General features: G+C 43.8%; 1 protein-coding gene and 1 pseudogene across 1 annotated transcript in view; one reads left to right on the top strand and one right to left on the bottom strand.

Annotated features, from left to right (window-relative positions):
* Window positions 1–1,900, bottom strand: part of LOC109382167 (AP-2 complex subunit beta pseudogene) — a 5,356-nt pseudogene extending 3,456 nt beyond the window's left edge.
* Window positions 1–15,562, top strand: part of PIGL (phosphatidylinositol glycan anchor biosynthesis class L) — a 61,181-nt gene that overhangs the window by 22,028 nt on the left and 23,591 nt on the right. The gene's annotated exons all lie outside the window — the stretch shown is intronic.

Here is a 15,562-nt window from a genome sequence, read left to right as displayed (position 1 = left end):
ACTTATTTCACTTAGCATAATGTTCTCTAGGTCCATCCATATCGTTGCAAATGGTACGATTTCTTTCTTCTTTATAGCTGAGTAATACTCCATTCTATAAATGTACCACAGTTTCTTAATCCAGTCGTATAATGATGCGCATTTCGATTGTTTCCAAGTCTTCGCTATTGTAAATAGCGCTGCAATGAACATAGGGGTGCATATATTTTTTTGAATTAGTGTCTTGGGTTTTTCTGGATAAATACCTAAGAGTGAACTTGCTGGGTCATACGGTAGTTCCTCTTCCAGTTTTTTGAGATACCTCCATACTGATTTCCATAACAGCTGCACCAATCTGCAGTCCCACCAAAAGTGCACCAGGGTTCCCTTTTGTCCACAACCTCGTCAGCACTTGTTGTTTGTCGATTTATTGATGATAGCCCTTCTGACCGGGGTAAGGTGGTATCCCATTGTGGTTTTTATTTGCGTTTCCCTAATGATTAGTGAGGTTGAACATTTTTTCATATGCCTGTTGATCATCTGTATGTCCTCTTTAGAGAAATGTCTTTTCATATCCTCTGCCCATTTTTCAATTGGATTGTTTGGTTTTTTGGTGTTGGGTTGCATGAGTGTTTTATAAATTTTGGATATTAACCCCTTATCAGATATATCATTGACAAATATCTCCTCCCATTCAGTAGGCTGCCTTTTTGTTTTATTGATGGTTTCCTTTGTTGTGAAAAAACTTTTAAGTTTGATGTAATCCCATATGTTCATTTTTTCTTTTACTTCCCTTGCCCGTGGGGATGTATCAGTCAGTAAAAATATTGCTCAGAGTAATATCTGCAAATTTTCTCCCTATATTTTCTTCTGGGAGTTTTATGGTTTCAGGTCTTACACGGGCACCTTTATTTTTTATATAGTCTCTTGTTCACCTCTCAGTACTCTTCTGGGGCAAGAAGGCTTGAGGTAAGCACTAGAAATAGCTTTTCAACATGATTTTTCTTCAAAGTATGTTTCTCCATGACCATTATTGTCTCCGCTTCTCATGGTGCTAATCAAAGATTACTGGATGCCTCTGTGGATAGTGAAGCTTGGTTTGGAGGGATTTTCAAATCTTATTTGGCAGCATGTGCTGGCCTGTTGCATGCCCCCTCTTTCTGGGGCAGATTTCAAATTATTAGGTAGGTATGTTTCATGTTTTGTGATTTTTCTGATATGGTGGGTTTCTTTTTTTTTTTTAATCGGGGAATTGGGGGAGGGGAACAGCATTGGGGAATTGGGGAAGGGGAGCAGACAAGTTGCTGTCCTGTTGTTCTTCAGTCTAGTTGTGGAGAACGTTGCTTCACTGGCCCATGTTGGTATTATCACTGTGCTCTTCAGAGCACATCAGTCTGAGCACATCAGGTGAGGCAGATCAGTCACTGGCCTCTGGACGGCCGCTCATGACAACTCTTGGCAGCTCACACCGGCTGCTGGCCACACACGGTAGCCCATGGCAACCCACTGCAGCAGGGGCTGCAGCCTACGCCATCGCTGAAGACTCACGGCAGCCCAGCTCCAGGTCAAGCTGTTGTTCACCATCTTAGCTGTAGAGGGCAGTGTCACTGGTCCTCATCTGGGACACGAACTGGGGCCCTGCTGCTCAGAGCTAGCGTCCCAAGCCAGCTCTTAACCAACGCACCACTTGGCCAGCCCTGGGGGCTTCTATTTAAAACAACTCTTCGGTTTTCATTTTTCTGGCCATAGCGTCTTAGTACCTGAGGCAGATCAGCTCTGAAAGATAACTGCCTGTCTCGTTGGGATGTCTCACCTGGAATGCTCTCAAAAGGAATTTTATACATGCCACATAACCTCCATTTTCAGTCAAACCAGTCATCCCAACACACCTTCCAAAATTATTGGAAATCTGTCCAGCCATTTTCATGTGACAGTGTAAACAAACAGACAAACTTAGTTTTATATTGTTTCAGGTCAATTTCTGTAGTGCTTCTCTGAAGTCCTTTTGACGAAGGTAAGAGCAGACCTTCATGAGGAATCAGCCCACAGGCCGCTCAGTTGTGGTGTTCTTTATTCTTTCCTGTATGCAAGGGGGTAGGGACATTGTGTAATTTGGGGGCAACAGAAAGGGAATTTTGGAGAGGAACACCTAGAAATAAAGGGAACAGTGTTACTTTAGGAGTAACACTTGGCGGGGGGTGGGTAATGTAACTTAGGGTTACCTTAGGAGTGCTAATTACAACAGATCATATTCATAAGTAGGCCGGGGTGATGCAAAGGGCATGTAGTGAGCAAGTTCTTCTGGTGGCAGGTGATTTGGACAGATGACTTAGGGCTGGGCCACCCCCGGATGTTAACAAGATGATTGCATGTTCTCTTATACTGCCCACACTGGTCTCTTAGTGCCCATAAGCTAAATAGGATCAAGAATAAAGAAAACATTCCTAGCAACAGCTGGGGCTTACAAGCCCAGCAACTAAAGGGGATTTTCTGGGCCTGGGACCCCAGGATTTCTCCCCAGTCCCTAAAGAGCATCACACACCCTATACCTATGAAGAGTAAATGTGCTATCCCGTTGGGAATCATCCCAGCCCTGGGCAGCTTCTCTGCACTCACCCTGAGGAATGGGAACTGGGACCCCTTCACTAGAGAGCACTCTTCTTATCCTGAAGAGAAGTGATTAGGCATATTTGAAAAATACACCAAGATAAAGACACCCAAGATGGCTTAGAGTCTGGCTAAGATGTCTCTTTCTAGAAAACTCTGTGTTGTCCTATATGACCTTGTCCATCTCCAGGATAAGACCTGAGGATCTTCCATTACTTCATTTATTGTGCCAGGTACTGTTGGGCAACTGATAGTTGTGTGTTACAAATTATGGCTTTGTAGCTACAAATTGGAGTAGTACTCGCCTCATAGGGCTCTCATGTTAACTAAATCAACAACCTGAAGTACCGAGTATAGTGACTTGCAAGTGTAGCTGCTCAATTAATATTAGTCTTTTCCTTTTTTTTTTCATTTTTAAAGGGGATAGTGGAAACCAAATTCATGCATCTCCTAGATCTTTGAATTATTTTTGAAACTAGTTATATTATAGGAGATCTTTGACCTTTATGAACCTAAATTTGTGATTTCTAATTTGGCTATTAGTCTTTCTTTAACCATGAAGTTCAGACGCAATACCTTTACTGAGAGCCAGCCCAGAGGGTACAACGGGGGACACTAGAAGGCTTGCATAAGACCAGCCATAGTAAAGAAGGTATCTGTGCTCTCCTGGGACTCAGCGACTGCTTTGCTCAGCTCTCCATGCCAGGCCTGTGCTGAGAGCAGGGGCGAGATCTGTAAGCAAAACAGACTCACCCATCAGGGAGCTCCCAGTCTAGAGGAGAAGAGAACATACCGTATTTCCCCATGTATAAGACTCATCTTTTTTTGAAAAATTTGGAGTCTAAAAACTGGGTGCGTCTTATACAGTGGTTGTAGATTTCAAATGCCATAGATGGAACTGAGGGCGAGGCAATATATGAAGACAGTGATTCGTCATCAGACACAGATGAGGACAAGCTAATGGTTGGGAGTTTTGACAGTGATGAGGAGTTGTATGAATTTTATGATGAATAAAACTTGAGTTCAGTAACTTTATGTAATACATTTTTTTTCAAATTTCTGGCCCCAAAATTCAGGTGCATCTTATACATGGGAGCGTCTTATACATGGGGAAATACGGTAAATGTTCCTCAGGTCATGGTAAGAAGAGAGACAAGACACATGGGGAAGTGCAGAGAAAGACCTCAGAGAAAAGATGCTTTGCCCAACCTGCAATTGGGGGCAGGTCTTCCTAAAGATGGTGACTTCTGTGTGACCTGAGCTGAGTCATGAGTGAGGGGAAGGTAGGCTGGTGACGAAGCAGAAGAGCATTACAGACAGGAAACCAAAAAGTACCAGAGGCCCCAAGCTGTGGGGTATGAATCCTGGGGGAGTGGTAGTACAGGCATAGTGCAAGACAGTAGTGTGAGATGAAGCTTTCTCTCTCTTCCAAGCCATTTTCTTACCGTTGCCACTTCCTTTTTTCCTTTTAGTGAAACATTATCAGCAGCTAGATAATAATAATAGCTGACATATCCTTACTCTGTATCTGACACTATTGTACATGCTTTAATTTACTAACTTGTTTAATTCTCAATCCTATGAGGTAGATAGTGTTGTTACTACCATTTTATAGATGAAGGAACAGAGGTTAAGTAACTTGCCCAAGGTACACATAGGCCACCTGGAACTCTCGGCTTTAGCCTGTGCATATGACCTCCATGGCCCTGGCTTTACATGGCCACTCTCCATCCAAACAGACTAACTAGAATGGTATTTCGTAAAATAATAGGGATTGATCTTCAGAACAGGTGCAGCAGGATTACCAGGGGCATTTGTTAAAACACGGGCTCCACTGTAATGTTGAATCTAATAGGATGGGGTGAGAAATCAGGAATCTGCATTTTTTTAACTAATTCCCCAGAGGATCCTAAAGCACGGTAATGTTCAAGAACCTCTGGGCCGGAGTCTCTGAGTTGCAGCCCCAAATTGCTGCACAAGAGAATTGGAGTGGAAAAGCTTGGGTCAGGTAGCCCAGGACGGTGGGATTATTTGGACTTTTAGCTTAGGAGTACGGGCATGAGAGCAAGCTTTCTGATAAGAATGCAAGGACAGAAAGGACTATGAGAGTTAGGAAGAAATTACTGGACCCTATAGTCTAGTAATTCAATGTCTAGAACTTGACATTCTTAGGGCAAACCTCCGTGTGTAGCTCAAAGTATGGCATCCCCTCACCCAGTGTGCAAAGATAATATAGCCTTAGCTCTGACCTCGGTTACTTACAAGACAACAGGAGCAACTAATAGTTCTTGATTCTGGGTCCTTGATTTTGGGTGTGGCACCTTGGATAGAGGTCTATCACCCCCATCTCAGCTTCATTCTCCCTGACAGATGACAATATAGTTCATTTATTTTTCACAAAGCTGTACTGCCGATTTACTCTTTTTTGTCATCCCTTTCTCCTTCTCACCCTTCTGTCCAATGTTTTCCTTAACGTTGGAAATCACTATTTTTCTAGAGGAAAGGCTTGCTTCTATAAAGGAGCGCATAAAAAAAGCATCTTTCTTTGGTCCTAGCTGAGCTGAAGAAAAATTGAAATGTCTCTCATTACTCCTTTTAGGCCACCCTGAAGAAGTGTCTGTAGAGCATAGCTACAACCAGGGAGCATTAGGTGACAAGGTGGGCGTGTTTAATCCCTCAGCTTCTAGGTGAGGCTAGAATGGCATTCTTTAGGAGCAGAAGTCAGGCAGGGACTGGCAGATGCCAGGGCCAGAGGCACTCAAAGAGCGAGAAATATGCAGGAATCCAAGCTCCCAATTCTCCAAGGAGTCGGAAAGAACTGGAGGGCCAGAGCCAGGAAATATGATCTAGGGAGCTGAGATCAGGTGAGAGTGGCTGTGGAGGGAGGGGGTGGGCTGTTCTAGGCGTTGCCAAAGCACCTAGTTTGCTTGTCTAGCCTCTGAGCTGCTTGGTTAGAGTAAATCAAGGATTTGTTTTCTGAGTCACTGCATCTCTCAAGTATTCAATCTAGATTAGCTTCATAATCTAGACTCATAATTTCATTCCTGAGTCTTTACAAAGTTACGTATTTGAATCCATGTCCTAACAGAGTTTTCCTCAGCACTAATCTATACTTTTAAGATTATAATTATATATGTCATTTATACCTCAATAAAAAATAAATAGGAAGTAATAGAAATATGTTTTTAACAAAGATTATAGTCAGATGCCAGCCTTGCTGTCACTCTTCATCTTCCCACTACAACATATTTAATGCCTACTCTAGTTTCATCATCCTGCCCCTGTTCTTATTTCGCAGGTCGTTTCCTGGACTGATCCTCTGTGACCCCACAATAAGTTTCAAAGTATTAGATAGAACCTGAGATGAATTTATGTGGCGTGTATTTCATTATCAGTCACCTACCTACAAACATGCTAGATTACCCATGGAAGTTACCCACGAAAACTTAAGTAGACATAACCTCTCCCTGGGACTCATGTCCAGCGTAAACTATTATTTCTCAACCTTTTTGTAATTGGGATATGTCATACTTGATTTCTCAATTTAACAATGTACCTTTTTCTTGAATAGATCCTAAAGACATCATAGAACATATATTGAATTCCTTTTTTTAAATAGAGTATATTAAAATTAATTTGATGATAAGTCATCTTAGAGAATTTCATGATGTCTCCTGGAGCCAGACTCGGACACAGAATTGGGAATTTCCCAGGGACTATATGATCTGGTCCCAGCTCCACTCTGTCTAACAAGATGACAGCCGCAGGCGTATCTGTCCTCTGATCCTCATTCTTCTCTTAATAAAATAAAGGCGTTGAGTTAGATTATCCCTAAGGTCTTTTTTCACAACTAACATTTTGTGATTCAATAAACAGAATAATTGCCCTGCAAAAAGTTATGTACCCTAAACGAGGTTGCCAGATAGAGTACAAGAGGCCCAGTTAAATTTGAATTTTAGATAAACAATAATTTTTTCATGTAAGTATGCCCCAAGTATTATATGGCTATAACGTATTAAAAAATTATTCAAATGTTAGCTGTCATCCTGTGTTAGTAGCCAAATGCCATCCCCTTTCATCTCATCTGTGAAAGTCACCACTTCCCTACTTTGAGCCTGCTTGTCACCTGTCTTTTATCCATAGCCTGAAACAGGTTGTGAATGTCAAATTGCTGCTTACTCCATTGCCTGACCTATGAAATAGATTCCCAGAATTCAGAGAAGATAGCTTAGAAATTAGAGAGGATAGAAAACAATGATCTGTTTGCTAGAACTAGCTTCCAGGACTGCAGGACTACACCTGGCCACCTGTTATTTACAGCCTCGTCATTGACATATCATCAATAATCCTGACCTATGCCACGTAATTTATGTCCATAGCATCCTTCAGTGCAAATTTTCATTTATTTCTGTTTGTTTTATTTCATTGTTTTGGGTTCTTGTCATATGTTTGTTCAAGATTCTCTTATCAATCAAACAAACCAAAAAACCTCCTCTTAACTCCCCCCCAGCCCATCACTACCCAACTTCTCTTTCTTCTTTTATAATCTTGTATTATCTTTACTCACCATCTGCACATGCTCATCTCTTATTCGTTCCCCTCCCAATGCAGTAAAATCCGGCTCACCATCTTCCCTCTTCCTTCTGCCGTTAAAATTCCTCTTCCTCAGGGTCACTGGTAACTTCCTCATTGGGAAATCAGTGGCATACTTTTCAGTCCCAATGTTATTGGCTCTCTCAGCAGCAATGATGAATGCTGACCACTCCCCCGACCTCTGGACACTACTTTTGGCATCTGTAGCAGTACTCGGCCCTGACTGTCCTACCTCCTTACTTCCCCGACCACTTTGTGTCAGTCCTCTTCAGTCACCCTAGTTCAACTGCCTGGTCCTTAAATGCCACAGGTTTTATCTCAAGTTTGTTTCACATTTTCTGCACTTTCCCTAAGCCTATGTTCTCAGGGTTTGATGCATATTCCACATTTGTGAGTGAGGCTACTATTTACAAAACACCAGTGCCCCACTGAGCCAGGTTCCCGTACAGATCAGGAGGAAACAGGTCTTGAGAGAGCTCATGAGAGGCACCTGGGTTTCAATTTGTTTGTTACTTTATTCTGAAATTTGTTTATTCATTTAGTCTTTCAACACTCCTTTTTTTTTAAAAGATTTTATTGGGGATTTGGGGAAGGAGAACAGTGTTGGGGAATTGGGGAAGGGGAACAGCTGCGTTGTTGTCCTTCAGTCTTAGTTGTGGAGGGCGCAGCCAGCTCAGCTCCAAGTCCAGTCGCCATCTGGCCTCCCATCAGCAGGTCGTGGTCGCTCAGCTCAAGGTGCCATGTTCAATCTTAGTTGTGGGTGGACATAGCCCACCATCCCATGCAGGAGTCGAACTAGCAACCTTGTTGTTAGGAGCATGTGCTCTCACCAGGTAAGCCATCCTGACACCTGTTGTCAGCTCAGTGGCACCTCAGCTCTGGCGCAACTCACTGGCCCACATGGGAATCAAACCTGCGACCGTTTCTCAGAGCTTGTGCTCTTAACCAATTAAGCCACTCAGCTGGCCCTCAGCACTCATTTTTTGAGCATGTATCTCAAATACTAGGTCCTAGGAATACAAAATGAAAAATCAAGTTCTTGTCGTCAATGAGCATACAATCCAGTAGAGAAGGCCAACAAACCAACTAATGACATGAGCACAGCACAGAAGGGCTGTTCTCAAGGCCAGCCCACAAAGGGTGCCGTGGACTCTGACGCAGGAGTCCGGGAAAATGCCGCAGACACATTAACCTGTGATCTGAACCTTGAAGGACAATTAGGAATTAGCCATTTGCATTCCATACAGAGTTTGCCTTCCAGATAGCTGGAGAACAAGACACCCGAGGGAATGCGACAGATGTCCTCTTGAGCTAGTGAGGCAGATGCAGATCGGAAGATGTGTGTTAGGTTAAGGTTAAGGAATTTCAACAATTTCTTAAAACTATAAGGGGCTTTGAAATATATTTAGCCAGGCAATGACTTGATCTGATTTGCATTTTTAAAAGCTGTCTCTGACGACCTTGTAGGGAGCAGCTTGTCCTCGAGGAGGGGTCCAGACTTGGTGCGGTGGGCCCAGTTAGCATAAGCAGCTTGGAAATATAGCTGATCCTTGAACATATGGGTTTGAACTTCACAGATCCACTTATACACAGACTGTTTTCTATACATATACAGTTGGCCCTGGTATCCACGGGTTTCAAATCCACGGATTCGACCAACAACAGATGGAAGACAGTATTTTCAATCTGTGGTTGGGAATCCACAGATGCAGAGGCCGACTGGATGCATTGTTCTACGCCTTTTTATGTAAGGGACTTGAGCGTCCACGAATTTTGGTATCCGTCGGGGCCCTGAAATCAATCCCTTACTGATACTGAGGGATGGGATGACTTAGTTTTGAGGCAGTTAAAAGTTATACTTGGGCTTTTGACTGTGTGAGGAGTCAGTGCACCTAATCCCCATTTTTCCAAGGGTCAGCTATTTAAGAGGCAGAGAAATACAGCAGTAGCAGATGAGACAGAGAAAGATGGTCTCTAGTGCTGTTGCAGAAGTAGTGTTTCTAGGACTTGGTGACCAATTGGCCGTCAAAGATAAGGGAGAGAGGAGGCCAGAGAGGCTCCCAGATGTGTGGATTTAGTGACTTAAGTATATATATCACCTCCACCAAAAGACTCATTGTTCTACCATCCCTGTCAGACTGAACACAAAAAATGTCACTCTGCCTAAGAAGGGAAAAGAAATACTTTTCAAAGGCCTGAATTGTCCCATTTGCTCTACTGCCAAAATGAGCCATTGGAAACTTATTGGGACAGGGGTGTCAGAGCCATGACCATGAGCTTCTGGGCAAGTGCAGTTTCTCCAGGTTCCCCAGTTATGAAGAGGCTCACATTCTCATTAGCAAAGTGATAGCCTCCACTGATGATATTGGTACTCACAGGGCAGGGATCAAAACCCCAGGCCACCAGGGCTCCTTAATCAGGAAAGGTGTTCATCTAAAGTATTCCGAAGCAGCCTGTCACAAATGGGGAACCCAAGTCCTGGTCAGTTGAAAACCAGAATTATTGTCAGAAAGTGTCAGGTGTCAAATTTGAAAGTTGGGACAGGTTAGAAATAGAAGAACAAGAGTGAGGCAGATGTGAGGAGCTTGAAACATGGTGTAAATAATGGGTCAGGACATGCAGTTAAGACTTAAGGCCAAGAAAAGAGAAAGGCTAGAGTCCTTGCAGACCTCAGTTAGAAAACCTTGCCACAGAACAACAATTCACTTTAAACTCATTTCCACAAGCCAGATTTCGACACAGTTTAGGTGCTTATTTTGTCAATGTTTAGGGCCTCTCTGTGAGGCATAAGACTAGACTTATTGGCATCAAAAGTGCTGTGCCTTCTAGATGGATACATGTAATAATAAGAACTTTTGCCTAAGAGACCAGTGAGACCTACTTAGGATAGTTTCAGGCTCAGTATCATCCTCTAACACATTCATGTATATCTCTAACTCTTACACTTTCATTTACATTTATTTTACTACACATCCCAAGAGAGGATTTTCTATAAGTTTTATTGATTTATTCCTATCACACCTAAATTCAGTCCCCATTGCACCCATCTTCCCCTCCAGATTATCATAACAGACAGATGTCTACTAAAGGCGCAGGGACCTCAACAGCACAGGCCAACGTAGACATCAGATCATAGTAGCCTGACGATGCGGTGAACACAGGCTTGAATTGGTCTCGTGTTTATTTCCAAGGAGGCCCAACCGAGTGAGTAAGACACTGCAGCAAGAGTTTCTAGCTAACAGAGATGGTCAAAGTCAAGCAAGTGGCCCTCTGGTGATTCTGAGTTGACCTTGTTTGGAGCTAAACCACAGGCAGCATCTAGGACAGGAAACTGGGACAAGTTGCTTGGCTTTAACATGTGGTCTCACCAGACCCTCGTGAGGTCCTGACCAGGTGTGCTGGCTCTACTCAGTAGAGAGACAGATGGGCATATCCAGGCACAGCCCAGCATATGGGCCTGGAAAAACATAGGAGTTAAGGGAAAGACTGGAACGTGATGGCTCACAGATGCTTAAGAGTCACCACAAGCCCTTTGGATGCTAAGTCTAAACTCTGCCTTCACCTGGGTAATTCCAGGCACTCCCTGCTCCTGGGATGAGTAACCCCACATGGTGCCTGCCTGGGTCCATGTTAACTCCACACATGAGAGGAATTAAGGCTGGGGAAGGAGACGGTTGGTACATATAGACTCACTTTTATTGCCTAGAGAACAGAGGCCGGTTTTTAACCCACAATATTGTAGAGGAGGGTTTGTTAACCTTGAGTAATATCTTTTATTTCTTCCTAATTTAATTTTCTGTTCATGTTTAGCTTACAGCATTGGGTCCTTTTCAAAAGAAAAAATTCTCTGGCTGGCCGAGGGGCCCGTTGGTTAAGAGTTGGCTTGGGACGCCAGCTCTGAGCAGCAGGGCCCCTATTCAGATTCCCACATCAAGGCCAGTGACGCTGCACCCTCTACAGCTAAGATGGTGAACAACAGCTCGACCTGGAGCTGGGCTGCCGTGAGTCGCCTGCGCCAGCTAGGCTGCAGTGAGGCTGTAGTGGGCTGCCATAAAGCTACCATGAGTGGCTGGCAGCCGGTGTGAGCAGCCGACCAATGGCCTGCAAGTGACTGCCTCAGCCGGGAAGAGCGCAATTATCACAATACCAATATGGGCCAGTGAAGCGACGTCCTCCATGACTAGACTGAAGAACAAAAGGACAGCAACTTGTTGTTCCCCTCCCCCAGTTCCCCAATACAATCTTTAAAAAAAAAAAAAGAAAAAGAAAAAATTCTCAGGTACTTAGAGAAGACTCATGTTCTCACATGGGTAAATACAAACATGAAAATCACATGAACATATCTACTTTATTGTCAAAAAAACAATCATAACATTTTTTTAGATTAAGTAAAAATGCCTTTTTCTAAGAACTCATGGATTCCTGTGAATTTTGCCACAGACTTGGGGATTTGTGGACTTCAGTTGGAAAACATTGCTGAAGCACAATAGTTCATTTTAAACTCATTTTTAGAAGTTAAATTTTGACATTTTAGATGCTAATTCTAGCAGCTTTCCACCTTGCCTAAGAGAAGTCTAAGTTTTGGGGGGTTTTTTTTAAGATTTTTATTGGGGAATTGGGGGGTTGGGAACAGTGCTGGGGAATTGGGGGAAGGGAAACAGACAAGTTGCTGTCGTTTAGTTCTTCAGTCTAGTTGTGGAGGACGTTGCTTCACTGGTCCAAGTTGGCACCATCATTGCACTCTTCCCGGGCAAGGCAGATCAGTCGCCGGCTTCTGGACGGCTGCTCACTGTGGCTGCTGACCGCTCACGCTGGCTGCTGGCTACACACGGTGGTCCATGGCAACCCACTGCCACAGGGGCTGCAGCCTACACTGTCGCCGGCGACTCACAGCAGCCCAGCTCCAGATTGAGCTGTTGTTCAGCATCTTAGCTGTGGAGGGCAGTGTCACTGGCCCTCATATGTGGGATCCGAACCGGGGCCCTCTGGCGTCCCAAGCCAGTTCTTAACCATCGCGCCACTCAGCCAGCCCCAAGTCTAAGTATTTTTAATTACTCTGAAAGAGCATTAACTGCTTTTATGTTTCAGAGACTGAGTGCCAGAGGTTGTTAATAAATGAATGCCATTCCACCCCTGGGAACATTCATGTTGCTATCCACAAAACCAGATAGAACATTCAGAATAACTAAGACATTCTCCTGGCCAGCACTGCAAGTGTGTCCCTGTTTATACTTTCAAGCAACCACACCAAATAGAATTAACCCAATTGCGAATGATCTTGAAGTGATTTGAATTCTTTCTCGATTGTTTTCCTCATAAATCCCTGGCCTGGTAGATATTTTCTGTTGCAATATTTAATGCCTAGTTCTTTGCCTATGTGTAAGAAATATTAATTCTAGAAGGATTTGGATACTGATTTTGGTGAATTTTTGTAAGACTGGCCAAAGGAGAAGGAAGAAGAAAAAGGGGGCCTGTGATAGAATTTTCAATAAGAGGGAAATAAGGTCTAGGTCTAGTGCAGGAGAAAGAGCTGAAGCTTAGGTACAATGGTGTTGGCGCCCATTGTTATATCTTCTGTGTGATAAGAAGTGAGCAAGCCACAGGTAAACTAGAGCAATGAAAACCTTTAGATATTCATCCTCAGAAATTCTGATATTGCCTAGAGAATAAAAGGAGAGAGGGACAGGTAGCCATAAGGACTCTGCTAAGATGGGGTTGATCAATGGACCAGGACTGTAACTCGCCTTAGTGGTAGACTGCCCTGATCTGGACACCACTGTTTTTCAAGAAAAATTTGCCTGTCAGAAGCCATGTGACTCCCAGCAGATATGGTCTCTCTGGGAAATGTCCCTCAGACTTGCCTGCCCACAGTTCCCTGAAAGGCCTTCCTTGTTCTGGGCAAGGGGAGTGGCTGATGGCCACTTGACCTAGACTTTTTCTTGGCCTCAGTAACCAGGATCTCAGACAGTGCAAGAAGGAGATAGAAAGAATCCATATTGTTGTTCTTTACAATTTTTTAAAAGCCCAAGTTTTAGGAAAGAGATAGCACAATGGAAAACTGAATTAGAGATGATAATTGGTCTGGGTTTTATTTCACCAGACAGTTGATACTATTATGCAAAATATCTATTTCTATGTGACCTTATTACACTTACCTAGACACCTCGAAAACAGAACCATTTACCTCCCAAACATACTAAGTTAGCACTGGTTTCAAAGAAGACTGACTTTTTCTAAGGCTAATGGAACTACTTAGACAGTTGCTAAATTCCCTTCGAAGTCTTACATTCTCTAGTTAATGAATCAACAATACCACTAAGGAGGACTGTATTCTCCCTCAAACTACCACTCTTATTAAGAACAATCTTAGGGAATCCAGAGTGCTCATTAAGTGAGTGAGAGGGTCAATGCAAAATGCAGCTTCTGAAGATATCCTGATGTTTACACTTAGCAGGAAGCTGAGCTTGTTGTCCTAGCTGGTCGTAGGACTCAGCCCCTTTCTGAGCCCAGCAACAAGGAATAATGTCTACTTCAAGAGATATTTGTGAGGAGCAAAAATCTCTCACTCAAGATTTAACACTCTTAGGAGAAATGTTAATCTATCAAAGATTTTGTAAAAATTTTAAATCAATTATACAAAAGCTCTTAATGAATTTTTACAGAGTTAGTGGTTATTATTAATACTGTTGAATTAGAATAGGAATCCACTTCAATTCTATTGGAATCCATTTATCCAGATTAAAGCCTTATCTCAGAGGTCACCTCCCAGTGGGTCAGGGTGGCCTCAGGAGTCCCTTGCAGGTCAGTCACAGCTTCAGAGTCACTCTTTACTCTTACTTCAGGCAGTGCTCAGCAGTGCACCTGCTCTTGGCTAACCTTTAAACTCACCATGGGCTCTGCGCTGCCCTCCTCAGTGCTGCTGGCACTCTTCATAGGGAGGGAAATACATCCTGCACGGGCCTCAGCATGAACTTGGATGGCCGCGATGTCATTGCCCCTGGAAGCTGCTTTTATACCCCATCAGGCCCTGTACTCGTCATGCTCAGTTCCCAGCATCTAGCCTAGTCTTGGGCATGCAGCTAGTAGTTGGTGCTTATGTGCTATCCAGAGCAAGTCAGACAGGCAATCTGCAGCCGCTCCTTCTCAGCCTCCTCTGCTGCCTCCTCTCCTTGCCAGCCCTTTGTAGATCTTCAGGGTTCTCTCTTCAGCTCTCTTCCAGACATCTTAGTTCTCACATCTGTGCTGCCGGCACCAGCATCCTCCTTGCATTCGCTGTGGTGGGTGCCTCAGGTCCACTTAGCCTTCCTCCCCTATTCTTCTCGGCCTGCGAGTCATGTAGAATCTAGCTGTGCATCCAGGTCTTCTATTTATCTCCATCTTTTCATTCCACTGTCTAGTTTGGCCCCTCATCATCTCTTACCTGGACTTCTGTACAGACTTTTTCTCTCATTTTGCCTGCCCCAGAGTATTCCCTACCTTTTGGCACGACGGGGGCCTTTAGCTGAGTCCTCAAGGCCCGTCACAGCCTGGCTCTGTTCTCTTCAAATTACATTTTGTGATTTAATCCCACAGGACTGTCTGCTGTTGACTGACCCCTTCCTTGTGAAGTCTCATACCCCACTGGTCATTTCATTCCTTGGCATTGAATTACCTTCCAATCAAGAATCAGCAAAATAGCTGACATTTATAGGACACTCATCACATGCCAAGCTCTGTTCTAAGTGTTTTTCAGATATTTTCTGATGTAATCCTCACAGCAACCTAAGGAAGCTGGGACAGTTAACCCACTTAAAACCAATAGCTGTTTGCTCTCTGCTTGGTATGTTCCTCTTCTACAAGCTGCCTCAGACTTTTACCCGTGTCTTCTTTTCTCCTGTCTCTGTTACTTTGCCCTTCTCAGGTGGCTTTACTCTCTACCAACTCAACGGACTTCTTTGTCTCAGTCTTCAAACATCTTCAAGATTGTAAATAAGCCCTTCCCCAGACTGCAGTCCCTTTAGGTTCCATTACATCTTTCTCTCTTTCTTATCACCCCCAGACTTCTAGAAAGCATGTGCTGGTGCTGCTCTGACCACCCACTGACCTCTGTCCTTGTAGGCTGGCTTCTGCCTGCCCCACTTCTTAACACTGCTTTTGGCGGCTGCTAAGGATTTCTCAAGGGGTAAAATCCAATGGCCTTTTCTCGGGGCTCATCTTCTTCAGGCTCTTGGCAGCGTTGGTCCTACTGACTGCTCTGCTCTCTGTGCCAGTTTCTCCCCCAGCTTCCATTTTATTACACTGTCTTGTCTTCAGATGTCCTTTCTCCCTACATAAGTGTTTTCCAAGCTAGCGTTTTTGCGCTCTTGAGACAATCCCCGGATAGTTTCTCCATGGTTACAACTTC

This window comes from Hipposideros armiger, unplaced genomic scaffold, assembly GCF_001890085.2.
Source record: "Hipposideros armiger isolate ML-2016 unplaced genomic scaffold, ASM189008v1 scaffold_61, whole genome shotgun sequence".
Taxonomy (NCBI): Eukaryota; Metazoa; Chordata; class Mammalia; order Chiroptera; family Hipposideridae; genus Hipposideros; species Hipposideros armiger.
This window is presented reverse-complemented; position numbering and strand designations above follow the sequence as displayed.